This window comes from Hyalella azteca, unplaced genomic scaffold, assembly GCF_000764305.2.
Source record: "Hyalella azteca isolate HAZT.00-mixed unplaced genomic scaffold, Hazt_2.0.2 contig10293, whole genome shotgun sequence".
Lineage (NCBI taxonomy): Eukaryota > Metazoa > Arthropoda > Malacostraca > Amphipoda > Hyalellidae > Hyalella > Hyalella azteca.
The window spans coordinates 81,547-89,731 of NW_025940338.1; positions in this window are offsets into that span (position 1 = coordinate 81,547).

Below are 8,185 nucleotides of genomic sequence, written 5' to 3' on the forward strand. Positions count from 1 at the left end.
CTCATAATACGGGATTGTACGAAAAATGCTTTTCGCCTTTAAGTAATGCCCACGTAAATAAGTATTGTTTCCTCTGAAGAATTATTTCTTAGGTTTCTACAGATACGATTTGCATGTATTGTGTTTTCTTCTAATGTTCTTTCCTTCTCAGATATACTCATAGAAATTTCCGTATGATCTTTTAAATCGATGAAAATCGGTTGTAGAGTATTGAGAATTCCCTGTAAAAAATACAAATTTAATTTACAGCCGTCTATTATTTGCACATGTATCAATTTTATATATAATGTTGATTTATAATTATTTTTAATTTGTTTATGTAGAATAGTGAATGAGCATTTAAAGTAAGCCATTTCTATTCGATCAATGAAGCAAAACTTGAAATTCAAATGATACTGTTGTATTACATGGATTACAAAAGCTAATGAAAATTTTTGTACCAAAGTTCTCAAATTTAATTTTGAACGTAAAAACGTCCACCCATCAGCACTGACCTGCGGTCCTGTTTTATACGAAGCTCTGGGCTTGAAGTTCTTCCTGCGATCTTCGATGCTGACGTTGGGGCTGGATTCTCTGACGAGTTGTGGGCTGTTGAACGTGTAGCAAACTCCCATATCCTTCGTCGTGTACGGGTAAAATTGCCTGAAAATGTCCATGTGAAATCAAAGAGCCATTATTGCCATTATTATGTAGTGTTAGCCATTTAGCGAGTTCTATTTTGCAGTAAATTATAGCTTCCATTTACCTTGGCAACACGGTAAGGAAGTTAACGTCGCGCACAAAATTAATTGTTAATCTCGTTAATCATCATCATTCGGCTGATCCCCGCTGCAGGTTAGTTTAAGCTATAATAGGTTCCTTTTTATTATTTGAATAAAGTTTATATTATACTATTTTTTGTTTTCTTTATTCATCATAAACGACGATAATTTATTAGATTTACTCTTCAACAGATGCGCACGTTGGCAAGGTTATTATTTACACTATTTTTACTTGGCATAATATTTATTTTCAAATCCGACCATGTTGTTAATTTGTCCTGCATAAAAATCTCAGATCAAGTCTTTGGTTTTCAATCCTGTTGTTTTATTGTGTGGGTAATGACAATCTCTTATCTTAACTCTAACGAAAATTGTTAATGATACTATAAAATGGTATGATATCACATACATAGGATTTGTAGAAATCTCTGACAAAGAGAAGAATCTCTTGACAGTGAGAGTCCCTGTTTTCACATTGCCTATAAGAAAACATGAAAATCAAGTATCAGAGGAGTTTTCGGTGCTCCATCTTCAATTTTGCTCAAAATTAGACGATTTCAATCAGAACAAGTCCTGGTTGTGACGCTGCTCTTTTTGCTCGCCCAATAATTGTTTTTTAATTACTACGCTCCATTAACTTTATAAGCTTTGAAATGGAGTTCTGACTCCGGCAAAGAAAACGAAATACATTTCTATTTTCCGACCGCGGATTGTGTAGAGGTATATGTACCCAGGACTCCGGATGATTCCTTATTCCGTGCTTTAGATGTCTCTTGCAAATGAGACCCATCTCTGTAATAGGACAGTTTTTTATAATATTGGACGTTTGAGATATTCTATTTGTCGTTTTTATCCTCTTTCTACCTTCGTCATTTGTCACGACAAGAGAACCGTCTACGCGCCTAGTAAGCCACTTCGGCAACCAACTTGACAACCGATAAATAATAAAAATCAGGAACCATAATGTAACGTAAAACTGAAGAGTGATAACTTCGATTGATCAACGTAAAAAAATATTAGGTGTATATCATAATAACTTTATTCAAGTTCATATATGCATATTTGAGATGAATAATTGAATTAAGCGCTCTCGTAAATGTCAATACAATGACGATGTTGTTCTTACCAACAAAGGAAAATATATAGTGGCTTTTATAATATAGTGGCTTTTTTTCATAACGTTAGCGACTTTCCTCCACACAGACTAATTATCAATGCCTTTACTGAAAAATTTATTAAATGACGCGCAAATCGAGAATTGTTAACGACAAAAATGGACAACGAGAATATTTTCGAGAGCATTTTGGCTCCAGTGCGTGGTTTTCTGATCTACAAGGTAATTGTGTAGTAGTTACTGTACGTACAAGCTACAAGGATTTACAGACACCGGTTTTATGAAACTGCATGTCAAAAGTACGTGAGCTGTCGTCAAGAGACCGGTCATGAACACTGGCACGCCCCTGCAGTTCTAATCAGGCCGCTGCGTGTCTAGGTTCTTCACCTCGGAAGGTGAGTCCAAGCGCGAGCAGCTATCTGCCCTGTGACTATAAGCTGTCTACTGGATATGATAAAATGATCTACTAAATCACTTCTGAAAAATAGGATTACGCTAGAATTGTTGCTCAATAATTTGGACTCTTATTCAAATTATATTTTACAAACTTTAACCGCAGGATACTCGTTCGTTTATTCGTTTCTTCTGCTGTTAATAAAAAATTTTATTGCTGCCAAAACAAAAACATTCCAAATAATTTTATGTCTATACCGCAATGAATTTATAGAACATCTCCAAATGCTTCATAAATAAATAGAATTAAGTCCTGTGAACGAAGAAGATTGAACTGATGTTTCTTCGAAACAAGTTAAATAGAATTTAGCATCAAAATAATTAAAAACTGCCCGCATAGGCTCCGTGACTCATAGTTATCATTTATCGACGTATTTTTTCCATGCACTCTGGATTATACATGAAGTATTTATACCTTGTTAAATAGTATAATTACAGCCCATTTTTCATTGCCCAGGATCTTGAAGACACAAATTCGCGATAAGTTCGCCAGGGTCGCCGACCATGGAGGCCGAAGTTCACTTCGTGAGGAGCTCAAAGGACGAGAAATGGGCCATGTATCATGGATACCTAGGGTGAGTGCAGTGAAACGTCCCGGTGCTCGATAGTGATTTGCGAAATTCAGCTTCCACAACCTGTATTTTTGACTTGCGAATTTAAGAAGCCCTGTATAATTTTAAACAGAAAACTAGTTTAACGGCCGCCTTCGGCTCCTATTACATTGAAATTATGAATTCATGGGCCTGTCTGTTCATGTTTCTGTGTTGTTTCATTTGTTGATTTAGTTTTTAATATTTTTCAATGTGAACTTTTGTTTACTTATTGATTGTTCTTGCTTCAAGGGTTTTCACAGTTTTCCCAATTATAAAGAAATGGTGAATTATCTGGCTACTTTCGTTGAGATCTATAAGCTGTCAAGGGAATTTGATAATAATTGTAATAGATTGCAAAATTACTTTCTGGCTTTCTAATTTCACAGTATAAAGTTTCATTTACGTTTTTCTCGTCATTATTTATTTTAAGTAGAAAAAGTAAAAAATTTAATGTACAGAAAAATTGGATACATTTTCTCCAAACAAGCGGAGAAATTCACTCATTCACTAGTAACAGATTTTTGAAATAACAATTATTGAGCCTTTGATTTTCAATCAATAAAAATTTAAATTTAATTCAATCGATGCTTATTTTTGGGTCGATTTAGATTCGATATCCAGTATTAAACGAAGCGTGTCGCCATCATTAGGTTTTCCAATGCATGTTAAATCTTTTTTACGAGAGCAGCATTGATTGCAACTGGGGTTGTATTCTGATTGGAGAAGTATTCTTTTTTATTACTACCGCATTAGCGCCTCACCGTGAAAATACTCAAATGGAACCCAATCATTGTTCAGGCATCAGACTTAGCAGCTTTAACCGGTACAAATTCAACGCCCGTGGCAATGAAGAAGCAAATTGCTGATGCGTTTTAGTATCTTCTCTGCGGCGCAGAATGAAATTGATGCCTGAATAGTTCACAGGCAAGATCAAAGCTCTAGCAATGCGAGGATATATCATAAAGACTCCATTATCGATACGCGTTCCCCACGCTGGAAATGGTCGGTAGTTAACGGTGGACTTTTGTATATTAAATAATATACGTTTAATAATTACTTTTTAAAGACAATACTTCCAAAGAATCCAGTGTCTCCAATCTTACAGATGTGCAATGAATTTCTCATTTAATTTTCGATTATTAAAAAAAGTGATTTTTCGTTTTTTTCAATGTATAAAATTTTTTTAATATATAATTTTTTTCAAATTATTCATTCTGTGAATTGATTCATGCATTGCCTCTGACTTCACACAAGTGTGCAAAATTTCAGATCAATTAGACAGGTAAAAGTGCATCAAATATCAGTTATAAGATTTATAGCTGACCGAATTATTTTTTCTATTTTTTTAATATTAAAAAAATTTTATTTTTAATTTTAAATTCATTTATTTTGACATTTGATTCATGAATTGTCTCCAACTTTAAGCAAGTGTGCAAATATTCAGATCGATTGGATAAGTAGAAGTGTGTAAAATTTCGATTACAAGCTTTGTGGCAGATAAACAAGAAGTGAAGTTCAGAGGAGTGTTGTAAAATAGGCTAATTTCGCTGCCCATTTTACTGTCACGCATCTGCAGGAATGTTAGGTGTTATTAGAAGAAGATACAAAGACTATCAACAAAAACAAAACTGACTATGTAGACATAGTTAGAGTAACATTCTAGTTCCGTTAGACCTTTCAAATTTTAGAATTTTTGATTTTAGAAACGTTAAGTCAGCCTAATTTTCGTATCCACTTGAATTCAATGGGTACAACTGAATTCATGGAATAATAAAACCATTGACGAAGAACATATTCTTCGTGCTTCTGGTGCTTTTGTCAGCAAAGTATTGATTTATGTCCAACGCGCTCATCTGTTCGTGTATGAATACAAAGTATCAGCGTGGTTCGTGCAAAGCTAAACGATATCACATTTCTGCGAGAAATTGCAGCAATTATTGTCGTTTCGAGCTTGAATGTCGATGATTTGCAGTAATAAAGCATAGTCGTGTTTAGTACCAAAATTACTAACCATCTTTACGAGCCTGGATGACGAAGGGTTTGCAGCTATAAAATAAAGTCGTGTTTAGTAACGAAAATGTGATCAGGGAAAAGTTCATATTATTCTACTTTATCAGATGTCGCCTACGTTGTCGTTTTGAATTTCTTCTCCATTTGTGGAAACCGACCAGCAGTGTAAAAGACGACTATATTCACACATTTAGAGGAAGGTGACCAAAATTTTCGTATGATCGTGACTTTCGGTCTCTCGTTTTTTGATTAGCAGACTGAGTAAAAACATGCAACTTATATTGGCTCAAGGTGCGCTTTATGCGTGTTATGCGTTTTCTCAAAACCTCTTCTGCAAAATTATAATTCAACCTTGTTCTTTACTGAACGGCAATATTAATGGAATATAATAATTAATAATGCAATAGTAACTGAAAAACATACATGCAAACTCGTGAAAATATTCCATTCGAGACAGCTTCCACACTTTGTTACAACAGAAGAGGTAAAGTTTATTAGCATGAACACGGGGTTGAAGTTTCATTCTCAAAGATCAATCAAGATCATTCAAACGTCGTAATTAATAATTGAATTGAATTAAAAAATTCTTTTTGTGTAAAAAAGTAGCTCGAACACGGGGTTGAAGTTTCATTCACAAAGATAAATCAAGATCATTTAATGATTGTAATTGATAATTGAATAAAATTAATAAATTCTTTTTGTATAAAAATTTGTTTTGGGCAATGTTTTGAAGGACAAGAGACTGTTTCTTGATAATCGAATCATAACCGATCAAAATTTTAATTCCTGTCTGCCGCTGGCGCAAGGACGCCCCAAGCTCGCTTAGCGCGTAAATTAACGGTTATATTTCCGCTTTAGGTTCTGGTTGTGCACGGGAGATAAGCGCCTGATTAGGGTCCGGTTTATTCCTTGACAACCGTGGGGCGAGTGCGGGGCGCGCGCATTTGGTACCTGATACGTTTGGGACTGACAGCCGAATATGAAAAGTACGTTAAAAATGACCCCAATTTTCAACCCCAATTTTCCTCATTACCTACAATATTCTCCAATATTTACCAGAATGCAAGATCCTCTCAGATTGCCCGAGCAAAACAATCTTCAATATTCATCACCAGTCGACATTCTCACACAATGCCCAAAACCAAACATTTTTCAATATGCAATAGAACTCAACGATCAAGATTCCACAATATACAACACCGCTCAATATTATCCCACATTATCCATGTACAAAACGATCCACCAATTCACCCGTACCAAGCACTCCTACCTATTGCGGTAGTAGCGGTACTAATCATTTTATACGTACGGGTGAGCAAAAAATTCTCTCACCTTAACCAGTATTCAACCTTCTCTCATATTCGCCAGCACCAAATATTCACACACACTGTTTAAGCAGCATCCCGCAATAATCAGTTGAATCAGTCCTCAAAATTTTCCAAAAATATTTGCAAACAACTGCCTATGTGTCTACAGGGCTCAATTCTAACCACTCCGACATAGCGCATATTCAATATAGTTGCTAATTCCTATTCCCAGGTATGAAGTACCTAAAATATAGTGAAATTATTCGCGGTAATGCTATTCTTTCCAATCCCGTGTAACCAAAAAATCCCGAATAACGCACGCATCCTCTCACATTAATCCTCGCTCGAATAACGCAAACATCCTCTCATATTAACCAGTATAATACACTCTCTCATTAGTCTCATATTCCGTCGACCAGTTGGCGGAATATAGTCTCATACCCCGCTGATCAGTAGCTGTCCGCCGACCAGTTGGGAAAGTTGCCAGGCGCCGCTACTTAATTTGAGCACGGAACGTCAATCGACTGCTGACGAATCTAAGCCTTCGGTTCCACGATCCACAAAACGATCCTGATGTCTTGGTTGGTGAATCAGAAATTATAACCTCGAGTATACGAACACGAACAGCTGAAATAACACGCTCGTGCCAAAATATACCCCTAGTAAAAAAATTCACCAAAAAATTTCAGCAAAAATCTTAAAGCTCAACGGAGTGTTCTTGAATGTCGTCATACTGAATAGCGGGTAGAACTGTGATGCAGGCAAAACGATGTGTTAGGTTACACTATTGGTGATACTGGGTCTCAGTCCTCTCAGGTTATACTGGGTCTACGTTAACACTGAGTCTCAGGCGACACTGGATCTCAGGTAACTCTGGGTCTCAGAAAGGGAGCGTCTAGGCTAGGGTAAAATTTATCTCGGCTATTTACAGACGGATCACTCTGAAACTTGGTACGCATATGTAAAACAGAAATCTAAGACTTTTTCCTTCATGTGAATTTTTGGAAAAAAATGAAAGAAAACTAGAAAATCCTAGAAAACGGCCAAAAATGGGTTTCCGTAGAAATCTATCTCCTACTAGGATTTTCAAGGTACAACATCGAGACACATATCATTCGATGTGTAAAGACCATATCTATGAATTTAAAAGCAAAGAAAAGTCCACAAAAATTCATATCTTTATAGAAAACGTTTCGGAGACCAGCTCCATCGTCAGTTCGTAGAATCTAGAATCACGAATCAGAAGTCACAAATTAATACATATGATAGAATTATGTTGTGAGTTTACGTAATCAAAGAATGGTTTGACATGAGAAGGATGTTTGAAAATTAAAAAGGTGTTATCGACGTATCTGTTATAGAATATTGGCTTAAAATCGAGAGGACAATTGGCCAGCCAAGAAACCTCGTGAAAACACAAAAATATTTGCGAATGAAAAAAAAAATATATATATATATAAATATTTGCGAATGAAAAATAAAAATATTTGCGAAATAAAAATATTCCATTCGGCTGTGCGCGCTCACGCCGAACAGTGTGATGTCCCTATTTCTGATAGTGACTTTAGGGTGTTAGCTTCCACCTCCGGGACTTCCGATTTACGCATTTTAGAATCACTGTACATCTTTAAACTTAGGCCCAGTTTGAATTCAGCTGCTAGCTCCTATCCCCTTGAAATTGTTAATAGATAGTTCTTTTTTTTTTGCTCCGTCTATTACTTGTAAATTTAGGTTTTTAATTTCGTTCTGTGCTTTCAATGTATTAATTTGTGACTTCTGATTTGTGATTCTAGATTCTACGAACTGACGATGGAGCTTGTCTCCGAAACGTTTTCTATAAAGATATGAATTTTTGTGAACTTTTCTTTGCTTTTAAATTCTTAGTTAATTTGCGATTTAAGCAAACAACTGATATAAAGACCATATCTATAAAACGCGTTTATGGAA